At 37.1% G+C, this 15980-nt stretch overlaps 1 long non-coding RNA gene across 1 annotated transcript in view; it reads left to right on the top strand.

Moving 5' to 3' along the window:
• LOC145688282 (uncharacterized) overlaps nucleotides 1–15980 on the top strand; it is a 62136-nt gene that overhangs the window by 12224 nt on the left and 33932 nt on the right. The window contains exon 2 of the long non-coding RNA XR_014131867.1: nucleotides 11363–11627. This is a non-coding gene — a long non-coding RNA (uncharacterized LOC145688282). The remainder of the gene's footprint in view (nucleotides 1–11362; nucleotides 11628–15980) is intronic.

The following is a 15980-nucleotide window of genomic DNA, read 5'->3' as shown; positions in this document are numbered from 1 at the left end:
TTACTATGTTTGTGACTCTTAATCTCTTGAACCGCCTCACCGATCTCGTTCAAATTTTTGACGTAGATGCGGTTCTGGCCTGGGAGTGTTTTTATCTATTCAGTTTGACGGTAGAAGTTTGGGGAGGGGGAGGAACGGAAATTATAAAATAATAAATAAAACTCAATAGCACTTGAACCACCAGACCGATCTCGGTCAAATTTTTAACATCGATTATGTTTGTGCCTGGAATGTTTTTTATCATTTTACTTTGAGGGAGCAATGTAGGGGAAGGAGAGGAGGGAGAGATATACAAAAATTAATATAAACAAAAATAAAAGCGACTATGTTCGTGAGTTAATAACTAGTAAACCACCCTACCGATATCAATCAAATTTTTAACGTAGATGTGGTTCAAACCTGCGAAGTTCTTTATTATTTTACTTTGATGGTAGATATTAAGGGAGGGGGAAGAGAGGAGGGAAAGTATATGAAAATGAATAAAACTTAATAACTCTTGAACAACCTAACCGATCTCGATCAAACTTTCAACATATGTAAGGTTTGGGCCTGGGATATTTCCATCATTTCACTTTAACGGGACAACGTAGGGGAGAGGGAGGGGGAGATATATGTAAAAAAGTAAAAATAAAAGTGGCTCTCTTTGTGACTTCATCACGCTTAAACCACCCAACCGATCTTAATCACATGTTCCACAAAGATGAGGTTCGGACCTGGGGTGGTTTTTATAATATAACTTTGACGATAGAACTTAGGGGAGACGGGGAGGAGGGGAGAAATATAAAAACAAATAAAACTTAACTCTTGAACCACCCGATCGATCTCGATCAAATCTTCAACATAGATGACGTTCGGGCCTGGGATAATATTTATCTATTCACTTTGGCGATAGAACTTAGGGGTAGGAGAGAGAAGAGTTAAAAAAATTAATAAAAGTTAATAAGTCTTGAACCAAACAATGAATCTCGATCAAATTTTTAACGCAGATGAGGTTGGGGCGTGAGTTGTTTTTTTATCATTTCACTTTGACGATAAAACTTAGGGGAGGGGATGGAAGGTGAGATAAATAAAACTTAATAACTCTTGAACCATTGGACCGATTTCGATCAAGTTTTCAACCTAGGTGATGATCGAACCTGACAAGGGAAGGGTCTGAATGGGGTACTCGACTTGCCGAACGGCATGTATAAGATATGAAAGAGGATGTGAAACTATGTAAATATGCAAATTTATAGCGGCTGAGGGCGACATGGAGAAGCATGAGAGCCGGAAGAAATATGGTCGACCGTAGGGCTCAAAACACAGGAAACTAAGGGATTACAGAATGGCCACAGAAATGAAGGTCAAATGTTTAGTAGTAGATATATGATAAGATCTGCTATATATTGGGGAATATGAACATGGCTTCTGTATTCAAAACGGCCATCTTGAATTTGGATTCACAATGTAAAAGAGAAAGTGGATTATCTGGTATATCAAATAGCACTGAAATTTTACAAGGAGTTTATTTGTGTTATCCATTCTGTAGTAACTCTATTGTGAGTTGAGAAGTGATTTGCAAAAAGCACGCATAGAAACTGTGAGTCTCACTAGTGTGACGCAAAAAACTGGAGCTTGGAGAACTCTGGTTTGCGCACAGACCAAAGGAAAAGTGTGTTCATATGCAGAATATTTGAGAGTAAGGGAAAGATCGTCAATTCCCTGAAAAGATGCCTTACATCCGATTCGAATATCAAGGCACTTGCTAAAAAATCAGCAAATATGTGCAAGGATGATACGAACTTTTTGTCTTCAGGTAATATTTGGCCACATGTGCATGAGAATTTCATCTTGCTGCTGACTGATTCGTTGAAGATGATAAACTGATACATTCCACTGTTCCGGATAATATTCAGTTTCACAAGAAACTGATACCCCCAGGCCCGCATCCACTGGGAGCATGGGGGGCCGGGCTCCACCTAACTTTTTAGTGACGCCTCTAAAATTTTCAAGTAGGCTTGCAAATGAACTATAATATGGTGTTTGTGAATTGATTTATGTGTTGAGACATAGTTTGCAGTTGACAATTTTTTTAAGCACATACTTGCGGTTTTTATTGAAGTTATAAATTGGCGCACTTAAACCGCAATTTTAGCACAAGTATTTATTATTGTCGAGATTTACAGAGAGGTTTGTTGTTTAATCAGCTGCCTTTTTTGAACTTTAACAAATATTGACTATGTTGTTTGGAGTTTGAAGACAAGATGTGATTTTAGTTTTAAAGCAATATTGAGGTAGTTAATAATATAATATTTGCTAACACAACATGATAATTTGAAAGTACTTTGAGGTTTTATACTATTACTTTTGCTGAGGTTGTTACCCAAAGTGTTTGTGGTTATGACGTAGAACCACGCGATTGAAAGATTGACTCAAAAAATTGGGTTTATATATAAGACTGAATTTCGTTTAGAGGATGCAATTTGTAAACGCAAGATTTACATACTGAGGAACTTCATTATGTAAGTTCTGTTTTAACCACAAAATCAATTTGCAAGCAAAAGTACGTAATAATTTTTAACATTTTATGATATAATAGATTTTATGACCTGAAATTTTGTATAGCATTTTATTTATTTATTTATATTTGATAATTATTAAAGTACAATAAAAAAAATATAAGTGGCCGGTTACATGATGAAAAAGTAAAGATAACACAAAACGCGTGACAGAACACTTCAAAGTCCTTATTTTTCTTTCAGCAAACTACGCACGTAGAATCATGGAAGATTCTCAAACTAACAGTATTCTGTCACGACCAATCAGCCGGCAAGCGATGGCCTCCATGGGCGCAAATTATACGGATGAGGAGTGCATGAGTCGTACATACTATAAGTCACATTAATCAGTAAGGAATACATTTGATTCCTTTTCAAAATTTACTGGCTTGTATTTACTTTTATTATCTACAACTGTTAAACTGACACCTGAAGACAGGTGTTTCTCTCTTGCCGTGAGTATGTATGTCTTATAAGAAGATGCATCAGAATCGTTAAATAAATAAATAAAAAATATTGGGTAAGTTACTCGTAAAAATGTAACGCGCTACTTGCTCCAGAAAAGTAACTATTACCCTACTTTGAAAATAACGTGTTACTTATAGGTTCGAAATGTAATTCTGATTCTCCCCAATCATCGTAAATGTTTAGAACTGTAGGTTGATAATAATCACGCTGCTATATCCTTTCATGCGTACTGAAAGCATTAATATAATATTTTTAAGGGCACGCGTGCTGTTTCGGTCTACACTAGTAATTTAACTATTAAAAAAAATATATTTAATCTTTTATTAAATTTGCAGATGAACTCCTGGCTGTTGATAAATATTTCCCGCTGGGACACTTTTAAATTCTGTCCACCATCATCCTCAGCTTGTAAGCAAAAGTCAAGGATGTTATAAATAGAGGATCTGCCCATATGTATCTTCATCCTATTAAATCGATGAAGCCAAAAAACAACCGAGCATCGGCACGTCTGATTGGCTACTCTCGTTTCTGCCATCGTCTGATTCGCTACTTTCGTTCCCGCCATGATTGTTGGCTCAAAACATTGCGATCCTATTGGGCGGAGTGGGCAGAGTAGGGGTGGTGAAACTGTGACGTATGGCTTCAAAATTTTGTTGTAAGGGCAGATCCTCTATTTTATAAGATCCTTGGGAAAAGTATTGTTTCAAATGTTCGAACGGTAAATAATTTTCGTTCTCCATGTTTGTAAGAACAAGAACCAAATTAAACTACATTACCATTGCACTCGCAGTTCATTCACTGAATGTATTGATTTGGAGCTGTCAAAATCTTCCAGGTGCTTGAAATCAGTACACGTGTTTTCCCTGAGGCTATACTCACCTTCCAAAAACATCAAGTGTGACTGACACTGTTTCTCTGTGTGTCCGTGACTGACTGTCGGCCACTGACATAGTTCATGCTCCATTCCGAAAAATTTACTTATAGGAAAGAAACATTTGTTTCCGAATATATCTATCTATCTATCTATATATATATATATATATATATATATTGTAGTTACTCATCCGGAATGTAACGCAAACTAGGTACATTACTTAAAATTTGTAACGCGTTACTAGAAAACGTGACTTGAAAAGTAACTGTTAAAAAGTAACGAGTTACCTCCGTTACGTAACTTTCCAAGACTGTATATAGATGTATATGGAAATTAAAAACACAAAATTAATAAACACATAAACACAAAGTAGTGTTTGTATTCTTTGTTAAATGTTGTTACACTTGGACATTTGTACCCAAACAAGGTATAGGCATTGATTTGAATGTGTGTGCTTGGACACTTGAGCTACAAATTATCTTAAAATATGTGCTAATTATCGAGTAATGGTTACTGAACTGATTGAAATTTGAACCCGTATCTCCTGCTTGTCGGACGGTTGCTACTAACGGGATTACCTTTTTTCTGCCTTGTACTTCAAACCTCTGTTCACCAGTGTCTTTTAGCGATTTGTAGAAGTAATGTAACAATAGTGCTATTTTAGTTAAAGAGACTTTCGCCTGTCATGTAAATTATTTTATAAGGTTGATGACTACTTGGCACAAACTAATGATGAGATAGTACAGAACAACAACAGCCAGGCAGCAGATTAGGGTCCGAGTCCTGGTTAGTTCACCGTTTGGATTTGGTTGTTTCTACCAAGAGGAAATGTTCTATGACTTGTTTCTTAATAGTGTCTTCTGTCATTGACGTGTTTGTATGATGTTTAAAACAACTGCGAATATTTGTAATTATGCATTTGTTTGTGTATTTACTGGTGGAAGCATATTTAAAAATACTCGGTAGTAATTCACTGACCTGGCCCATAGTTGGTACACAAGAAGATAATGGTAGGTTCAGAATGTATGTTTGGAGTATGCTAGCCTGGGTCCTGGTAACGAGGAGGCGCCATTTCAGCAAGATCCAGTAAGCCAGGATAGAAGGCGGGTACCGAATAGAGTACGTTGGGTTCTCCTGGTGGTATGTAGCTGCATGTTATCCTGCTGGAGTATGGGGTCTTGCTAAGTCTAGACAAGGTCGGAGAACAGGGCTAATGTCACCATATAGATTTACTATTTATGTTCTCTGCGAGATGTGTAGCTTACTTCGCTTCATATTAGAATACAAGTATCTTGTGTACCGAGTGCCCCCTTCCCCCTTATCTCTACATCTGTGGACACACAAGCTTCCTCCACTGTGCCAGACAGAAACTGCTTTTGTTGCTGAATACTACCGCCCCTATTTGTCTTAACACTGCACTCTTTCCCGGCGCACCGAAAGCATGCTTGATAATGAGCGTCTGGTAGTCGTGCGCGTACATCTGTTTCCAATTGATTATGTAATATTCGTACGCTCACATGGAGGACAGGGTGGTTCTTAAATGCATTGGCGATCTCAGTCCTATGAGTTACAGCAGCCCGAAGATTGTTCCCGGTGATTAGGGAGGACAATGCGCACACATCTGCCGTCTATCGTGTACACCATCAATGGAGCATTGCCACTTCACAATTTCGTAATGAACACTATGCCTCTCGCAGTCCCACTCTATGGCCAATCTCCAAGTCACTTACTGTTAGTTGGACTATATGTGTCACTCTGTCGTTGCAGGCACATAACCGTGTAATCCACACACAACTACAATCATGTTGTTCGACGACCTTCAACTACTAGCAAGCAGCATGCCCTGTACGCACATACATTCTGTGGGGCGAATTTCGTTCGGCTAGGATTATATTCTGAGTGTTCTTAAATGCGCTTCCAACAGTGTATTTTGGAAGTGAGATAACTTTATTTCTCTAGTGTAAATTTGTACTGTAAGATTCAATATACTATTTAAAAATATGGCTTCCTGGCGCTAATAATTCAGTGGTTTCTAGTCTTTTACCATTTCGTAAAGAAAGAAAAAAGAAAGCTAAAAACTTACGAACAAGCATCCACTAAAAGAAAAAAAAAATGTATTACATACTTCCCGCAGAACACTTTATTTAAATAATGGGGAAAAGTAATAAGTTAACCGTGACTTTGAATATTAATAATCGAGGGAGCCAAAAATATAGAGGAGACAAGTGAATCAGTTAATGCAAAAAGGGTTTCAGTCAAACTTAGTTTTGAGAAAAATAAGAAAAACATCGCAGTTTTGAAACTATAAAATCAAATGACCCTTTTTTTTCGTGTAGATAACAATTACATTAATTGAATGCCGTATAGGAAAATCATTTTTATGCTCATTGCAATGGTTAAAGAAAAAAATGGTTTCCGCTGTTCACTGAATGTACTGCATATAAATTATAGACGAAGCCCTGTATGCTTGTACTTTTATTAAGTTTTGCTCGTTTTTTAACACAAAACTGTGTTAAGAGGTTTTTTGTCAGTTTCCAAACGTTGCAGATCTACCAACCGAATGGGACGAAATGTTATTGCTACTAACATATAAAACAAATAAAATTCTCATGCAGAAAGAGCTTCAGTCACTGTCTCAAGCACGTGCTGCCTAGAATAATCGAAGTTGACATATGTTTATAAAATGTTAGACCAACGAAACTGAAGCTGTTTATGCATAGAAACATAGGTGAACCCAACAGAAAAAAAATCCGGTATTAATTCAATTTTGCCTTTTTGGTGACCGTAACCCTTTTTGTATGTACTAATTCAAGTATCTCTGCCTGTCCTTAATTCATAAAGGTGTTGGCTGAAATTTAAAGTAAAGAGCATATTTTTATTTTCTTTCTCATAAAACATACAGCTTTAATTACACAATATTACAGAATTCAGTTTATGAAACAAATAATGTTAGAGAGAGAGAGAGCAAATAAAAAAAAATCAGCTTTCTGTCCAATGAGGTGGGAGACCAAACGTTTAGCGTTGAATTCAGTAACGACAGTCTTTAGTATACATAAAAAGAAAATACAAGTTACATGTAAAAGGAAAGTTGTCTTACGACACCACCAACTTTGTCGTTTCCACTTATGTCCTCGTTCGCTGTCCAAGCCAGAATCCGAATTCCAATGCCTCCCTGGTTTCTAATGGACGTTTTTATGTTAAACAGTTTACACCAATTTATACTCTGAGGTTCTCTACAATCCTTTATTTATTTATTTATTTATTTATTTAATGACTCAAGTGAGTACGTGACCATCTTCAGGCTTCTGCCTGAAAACTAATTGACTATATACATATTTAATCTATTTACCTAAATAGTTTAAAATTCATTTTGTCGTCATTAAGATAGCCATCACCAAATCTTATATATATATAATTTTCATTCTAGGACAATTTCCTTGACCAATTTCAAGGAAGTACAAAATAATAGTGTACGCTTGAATCTTCTTTTCACGTTGGAATAAAAATTTTTAATATATCTACATAATATATGTATTTTTATTATTTTCATTGTAGTCCTTATAATTTCATTGCAGTGAGGATCAGTTCCTGATTACTACCATCCAGTGTGTATCGTTTCTGTACTTTGTTTTTATTGCAGTCACTCTGTCCACACTTTGAGGGGTGAGGTAAAAAGTTACACTAAACACCACACACTGATCAGTGCACTGAGCTAGTTGCTCGAAGTAAAACAAAGTTGGCCAATCACACTCGAATCACTAAGGTCTGTTCCAGGCAACCTGATAGGAAACTCACCTACCTCCCACCACTTACTGGTGCAGAAGGGGAAATCAACTCATTGGCCTTCACAGGGAGGGAAGCTTTTCTATTAGAGAGAATCGTGTAAACTCTAAATTTGTACGTCAATTCACTTGCACCTGATTTTGAGAAAGCACTGCTGTTCCTTTTAGCTATCAAACCCGAATAACAAACAATTAATGTTTTAAATTATTGTTTTGTAGAAAAGTATTGCATATTATTTATGTACTAAAGTTTACCCTACTGTAGAATATTTTTTTGTCTTAACAAATATTGAGACATTAAAATCAATAAGAGCTTAATCTGCTCAATGAACGAATGTGGAAGTTGATTCCTAACACGAATACAAGAACGGAAACTGCAGGTTTTTGAAAATAATTTGTTGGTAAAAAATATTTGGAGCAAAAGAGAGATACATTCAGGTGAATTAAAACGCTATATAAGCTTTTATTTCACGACAAGTACAGGTCACCGAGTATTATAGAAATAATAAAGTTAATACGTATAAGATAAGCATGACACGTTGCTTGTATGGGAAATACGCACTAAGTCACAAAGTCCTATTCAAAAAGCCTAGGAAAAGGAGACTATTCGCTGGGCGAAATAGAAGGCTTCCGGACAATATAAAGTAGGATCTTTGAAGGATGGTTGATAACAAACATGGTACATTGACTTTTCGCAGATTAAAATCTAATGGAAGTGTTTGCTTCTGCTACTATGAGCCTTTGAGCTCTTTAAGCCAAAGCGATCGTTATTTTTATAATTGAACTAACTCGTATTTATCGCACTCTTTTTTTCTTATACATTAATCAACTCTTTTTCCAACATTAGACTATCCTGCACGCCTGGGGCTGCGGTGGCTCAGTGGTCTGCCCTTCCCGCTGGTCTAGTAGCTAGCACGTGCGCCTTTGGTGTACGGTCCCGGGTTCAATTCCCGGTGGGAGAGCCTTTATGATTTTAACTGTCCTCGATGTTTCTGTATTCGTGTCCCTGTCGTTCTAGGATATTGAAAAAGCCAGTTAAACGAGTAAAGCAAATAAAATTAGTAATAAGCAGTTCAAGTAAGTTGCTGAGACACGTTCGGTGAGTCACTTAACTTAAAAAATTGGTAGAGCCTTCACCTGTGATGCATGGGGTCCTTGGTTCGATCCCAGCTCGTGCCAAGTGAACTTTGTGGTTTACAAACACCGCGTGAGTGGGTTTCCTCTGGGACCTCCCGTTTCCTCCCACTTTCTTCATTGCACCATTTCTTTCACTTCTCATCATCACCGTCTCCTTTAGCTTAGCCGACATAACCGTGGGACGTAAAAATCAAAGATTTTATATTCTCCACGCCATAACCGTATCTCTCTTGCAAGTTAATTACTCCAAATGATTATTTCTATTAATGGTGACCGATAATATTTCTAAGACAATATAAAGTCATATTCCCCTCTTTAAGTGAGGCTCATCAAACAAAATTATTATTGGAACACTATTATCAGTATGTGTGTAAATATATGATTCTTTTCTTCTTGTTCTTTTTAATGTAAAAACATCTGTTAATAAGAGAGGAAACCAAAACTTTTTTTTTTTTTTAAGCATTTCAGGTTCTATTATTATCATCTTAACGCTCTGATAATTTACCCATACATATTGTATTTGGTTTTCAGTTTTGCACCGTGTGAATGGGTCTTCTCGGCGTTCTATCGTTTCCTCCTACTTCCTTCATTTCATTCATTTCTCATCACCGTGTCCTTTAGCCTAGCCGGCATAACCGTAGGACGTAAAATTTATAAAGATTTCATTTTCGGTTTTATATTATGAAATTCTTGTATCAATAAGTAAATACCCATTCAATTACCAATCCTGCCATTCCAACATTATGTCACAATCCCGACCGACTGCCAAAAAGAGGGAAAATAAACAATATAATTGTTCAATAAAATTTTCATTAGAATGACACGTGTTACTTACCTCACTAATACAGGCAAAGTAATTAAGTGTTTTAAAATACGTAGTGTTATTATGAAAGTTGTAATTTATTATTTAGACATATTTAGATACACTACACATCCGTGTGCGGGGGCTGATGGTGGAAGACGGAAAACTAACATTCAGCTGTACTTCAGCGTGGTGGGGGTAAAACTTCTTCTTTTCCCTATTAGCTTACGTGAAACAGATTATAGTACGCACTATGAAGTAAGGAGACGCAGTCTGATGTTACATATACACACACTAAAAGACAATCAGAATTGAATAGGTGTTCTTGGACCACGATTATTTCGCATTGAACGAGCTTCACGATGCTGGTTGGCATATTGAAGGCCTGAATGACTGCTATTTATACCAACATGTAGGTAAGCTGCAGGCAAATGCGATGTGGAGACATCCCTCTGTTGTTCATGGTCCACGGTTGGGCAGCAGAAGATATGAGGCTCAAGGCCAATGGGCCTGTGTGTTAATGTACATGGCCGCTGCTGAAGACTTATGTAGAAAGTCTTTTTGAATGTGAAAGCAGAAAGAGGTCTCTTCAAGTGCATCTGGAGACAATAAAAAAATAAAAAATGAAAACCTATAGTAACTTTTTTTTATCTCCTCAATTTGAGGTAACATTGTGTTATATAGAGTTCACACTGGTGTGTGATACCGCAGATATCACGTGTCAACGCGTAACCATGCTGCGTCTTCAGATTCCCGGTGGGGGCACTCGGTCGGAAAAGTATAAAATGCTTTTACAGGCCAGCCACCCTGAATGAGGTTTTCCTCATTCACACCAGGCGAATGCCGGAGTAGAACCCAAGCTGCTTACTTCCTTTCCTTTCCCCGGATAGTGTGCTTGCCGAGGGGCGTCATCCCTCAAACGGGATGGGCTAATTGGCCACAGCTGCCGAGAGCCCAGAAATCTAAATCCTAAATCCTGCGTCTTCAGGTTCCACTATGGGTGGTTACTGCATATGTGGTAAGGCTTGAATTAACGTGTCGTAGCAGTACTGCGCAGTTCTTGGTCCTGCCTTTTTGAAGGATGGTCAATGGTGGTTGAGGGATAGGTATAAGAATAAGGGAATTGGAGGTTTGTAGTTTTGCGTTTTATACTAGACTAGCAGCGTTCACCCCGCTTCGCTGCGGTCACCCCGGAACGCAATAAACGTTGTTACTTAGATAATTTTTACTTTTTCGCTTTCAAGTGATATGATAAAAACCATAGAAGATTGCATTAAATGTTAACATTATATCGCCTGTCATTTATGTTAACCCGCCCCGCTTCGCTGCGGTCACCCCGGAACGCAATAAACTTTGTTACTTAGATAATTTTTACTTTTTCGCTTTCAAGTGATTGCAGTAAATGTTAACATTATAGCGCCTGTCATTTATGTTAACCCGCCGAGTGACACGGTCATGCGGGTTGCATATAAATACGTTTATTTTTACCTATGATGATCTAACAAAGGATTTGTACGTTATGGACACTTGAATGGTCAATTATCTCAAGACACTGGTAATTAAAAATTAAAGTGATATGATAAAAACCATCTAGGGTCCAAATCCTAATAACCCCCCAAAAATAAAAGAAATTGGTTCAGCCGTATTAGCGTGATGAGGGAACAAAGGATTTGTACGTTCTCTTTTATATATATAGATTATGTTTGTTTATTGGAAGATTTAAGTATAAAAAAATACTCCTTGAATTTTTTGTGTACAATAGGGCCATAGTGAAAGACGTTAGGTGATTCTCCGCCAATATGAGCAGTGGCTCTCAGAAGAGATAAACCACTAGAAGCAGTGTCGAAGGAAAACGGGATTTCCAGAAGTAATTAAGAAAGATGGAAAATGGATGCCTGTCATTCTACTCCGGCGACAACCAGGGTAGCCAAGGAGGTGAAGAAGATTGTATAGTAGTACCAGAGTAAGAAGAGGGTCACCGTAAATGGAACGCCACTGAGAAGAGGGAGTGAGGCAAAGAAAAGTTGGTAAGTAGTAAAAAAAAAATAGTATTGTGGAAGAATAGCGTAGGAGTTATTTTAAGGGGGAGCAACAGGATTGCGCACAAATCTCTGTTGGTCTTTCTGAACACAGATTGTTGCCCAACGTTGCCACAATGGTAGATTTAAAATCTGTGCGCAAAGAAGGTTTTCCTTCAGACTAGGATAGAAACAAAAATTAGAAATAAAATTCATATTATACTGAGGATTAACTAAATATAATTTGGTCAGTAGATACAAGAAGTCATGATACCTCCAAATTTACAATCCAAATGTTAAAATCAGTGTTGGGAAGTAACGTAACGCAAGGAACGCGTTACTTGTAACGCGTTACTTTTTAAGTAACGTTTCCTAGTAACGCGTTACATTTTTTCCAAAGTAACTGTAACGGTAACGCGTTACAAATTTTTAAGTAACGTATCTAGTTTGCGTTACTTTTTTCGCGTTACATTTCGGATGAGTAACTACAATATATGTATATTATTTTTCGGAAACAAACGTTTCTTTCCTGTAAGTGAATTTCTCGGAATGGAGCAATGGAGCATGAACGATGTCACTGAACGACAGTCAGTCACCGGCACTCAAAGAATCAGATAAGATCATAGTACCACTTGCTGTTTTTGGAAGATGAGGACAGCCTCAGGGAAATCACGTGTACTGATTGCAAGCACCTGGAAAGTTTTGTCATTGATTTTGACAGCTCCAATCCATTCACTGAGTGAACTACGAGTGCAATTGTACCGATAGTCTATTTTACTTTGATTGGTGTTGTTTTTATAAAGATGGAGAACGAAAATATTTTACCGTTCGAACATTTGAAAGATACTTCTTCTTAAAAGCTCAAGATGATAGTGGACAGAATTTAAAAGTAAAGTGGTGCCCCGGCGGGAAATTTTGTCAACAACTAGGGTGCCATAATTAACGATATAGAGTAAGGGGTTAATATGAATAAACTGTGTTCTGATGAGCAGGCCTACTTTAATACTAGAAAATAGTTTGTTGATGGTTTGCAATATTTGAGTTCTTTCAGATCAGTTTGCGGATCCTAGAGTCCCGTGGATTACAGAGTTTGGAACAACTAGCTTTAAAAAGCATGTATCGATTTTAGAGTTATTGGCAAATTTTGATTCACCTCCAGTTCATGTGTTCTCATTTTGTCAGTTGTAGTGTAAGTTTCTCTATATTCTGTATTTTTAATTTTACATAGCAACATTGTTATTATTATATAATTAGTTTAGCAGATAATAATAAGCAATCATTTTTTCTAACGCATATTGATGGGCAAGAGTCGAGCTAAAACTCGACTCAGATTCAAGTCGAGTTTTGAGTTGAGTCGAAGGTAATATTGTCGAATCTAGTTCCGAGCCGACTCACTGTTTTTGGCGTCTAGTTTCGAGTCAAGTTGAGTTTGATAAATGGTTCTCTCGTTTTAGCTCGTTTTGAAATCTGGCCTGATTACACTGGAAAGCGAAAGCCGTGAGAAATGTAAGCTAAGCAGTAATATGGGATACTTTTAGTGTTGCTCACGAAAGGGGACACTGCTCGCATCTCTTCTCGTCTCAATATCGAGACCACAAGAGATTTTTTGTAAAAAGCTCGGCTCGGCTCAACTGAGCCGATGCCTCGAGCCGGCTCGCTTGGGGTGAACCATCGGCTCGAGCTGGCTTGGTTGGGATGAGCCATTTGCTCGGTTCGGCTCATCTAGGCCGAAGGCTCTAGCCGACTCGGTTGACTGAGCTGTTGACTCGGCTCACTTCTCGGTTCGGGTCGATAGTGAATGAGCTGTGAGCCGATCTGCTCGAGTCGTTGACAATTCTAAACCCGGGCCGACAGTTTTGAAGATATTTGGCCAGTGCCCTATAACTTTTAACAATGCCCGAATACTCAACCTAGACCCTCAACCAAAATTCAGAAGCACGTGAACAATGTCCTTGACTCCTAGGCTTCACGACTACCGAGGTTGGCAATCAACTAGTTTTTTAGTATTCAAATACAAACCGCCTACCTTTCATCTTTAAACACAGTGTTGTTATAATTAATAATAATAATAATAATAATAATAAAAGTTGTAGTAGTATTAGTATCATTGATAACCTATATTGTCTATGCAAGATACTTGAAGAGAGTACTCGAAACTACACACCAGATTTGGGTCGATTCCGCTTGAAACTCGACCCGAATTCGAGTCGAGTTGGAGGAAATTTTTCGAGCCGAGTTCTCGAGTCGAGCTCAAAGATGTCTGTTTCTAGTCGAATCGAGTTTCAAAGAAAACCCGCCCATCCTAGAGTGACCAGATTCTAACAAACGAAAAGTAGGACACAAGTATAATAGTATATGGTAGTTTGCTGCGTCGGCAATACGCATATTCTTATTTCATTTAATGTTAACCTTAAGTTAATCAACATTTTTTTAAGAAAAAGAAGAAGCACTGAACTAAAGTATTCCAGGAATTCAACATAACTCCAAATGCTTTGATGAATGACAAAATGGTTTATTTTTATGAACATACAGTGAAACTTCGTGTTGGGCTAAAAAAAAAAAAATCGAAGCGTGGTATTATTTTAAGATCATCACTATCATAAGTTAAGAAACAAACTTTTCCTACCTTACCGATATCTCAACAAGCCCTTCTCAGTAAAAGCAATGTATTGTAAAAAATGGTTTGTTGATTCTTCTCCGTCCCTAGTCTTTTGAGGAGTGTTAAAAGAATACAGCGGTTCATTATTCAGGAAAAGAGTGCCTTTGATTCAAAATGTTGTGAGTAAAGAATGAAACATTAAGATATTGCAAATGAATTAACTCTGGACATTTCGACGAACATTTAAAAGAAGGATATTTCTAAATTTTCTAGGCGCCTTCGCAACACGCAGGACAGCTCTTTGAAAAACAGTACTGTACTGCGAAAATCAGTACGTCTGATCACCGTAGCCCATCCCTATGAGTAACACAGTATGGCATTTTAGTCAATGTTACATTATATGAAAATATTCATATGGCTGTCAAGTAAAAATTTGTCCTTGCATTTACATAAAGCAATTCAGAACGTGCAATAATAATAATAATAATAATAATAATAATAATAAAATAGCGGTAGTAATAGTAGTACGGAAAATTGAAGTAATAAGATTTTTTCACATATTCAAAGTTTCGGACCTAAAAGTAACGCGTTACTTTCGAAGTAAAGTAACAGTTACTTTTTGGGACAAGTAACGCGTTACATTTTAAAGAAAGTAAAGTAACTTGTAACGCGTTACATTTTTACAAGTAACTTACCCAACACTGGTTAAAATTTTCTTGTCTCATAATCTGAATCCCTTTGGAGTTGTAGTTCCTATTTTTAGGTACTAAAGTAGCGTCTTCCTTATTCGATTAAAAAAGAACCAATAAAGCGTTTTACTTTTTTTCAAATCTAGAGGCACTGTAGAACACGTTACGTATGGTTTCACGCCTTCCTGCGTCGAGACATAGGAGGTGATGACATCATAACTTTAAAAAAAAATATTTTTGTTAGGCCTATTTTCATTATTTTTGGCGGGCTTACTTTCGCACGTAGAAGATTGAAATTTTGTACAAACATTCAGTCCACTGAGTACTATTTATTAGATTTTTTCGGATCTCTGCGTTAGCACAAGGTGGATCCAGAGGGGCAAAAAATGTAAATAAAAGGGATTTTGTGGTTTAAAAATCCTTTTTTTCGCGATTTTCCCGCCTGAGATACATGAAGGGTCCGTTTGAAAGGCAGTTTTATTCTGAAGATAATAAAGGGCGAACTATGATTCTAGGATATATAGGGATTTCCCAGGAAATGTTCTGCCTGAGATCAAGGTATTTTACAGTTATCCGGGGCATTGTGGGGATTATTGATATTTTTTCCCGCCCTGACTGTTCAAGATAAAAGCTTGAAATTTTGTACAGGCATTTAATACACTCCTTAGTGTTTTCCAGTTGAGTTTTAGGTCTCTGCATTAACACAGTGGGGGTCCAGAGGGGCTCATTTTTTTAAAGAAATATTTTCAAAGAAAAATCCCGATTTCTCTCAAAATTTCCCGCCTCAGGGACATGATAAGGAGATGTGAATGGTACCATATCAAAGGTTGCTCTATTGTAAAAAGAAAACGAGGTATGAACCATGATCCTATGATAAATAGGGTTAAGCATTTCATACTGCTTCAATATAATGTTATGTTTCTTTAAATCTTCCTTTTTTTGTGTATTGGTATATCCTTTCGCAATTGATCTTAGTTTCAATTTTGTTTCTGATTGTATCTTCAACAAAGAAGAGAGCACCTGATAAATATCTGGACCAAGTGAATAGAATTATTAATTGTAATGTTTGTGAAA

This window comes from Thermobia domestica, chromosome 6 (genome assembly GCF_964235325.1).
Source record: "Thermobia domestica chromosome 6, izTheDome1.hap1.1, whole genome shotgun sequence".
NCBI lineage: Eukaryota > Metazoa > Arthropoda > Insecta > Zygentoma > Lepismatidae > Thermobia > Thermobia domestica.
Note: the sequence above shows the minus strand (reverse complement) of the source record. Positions and strands in the feature narration are given on the sequence as shown.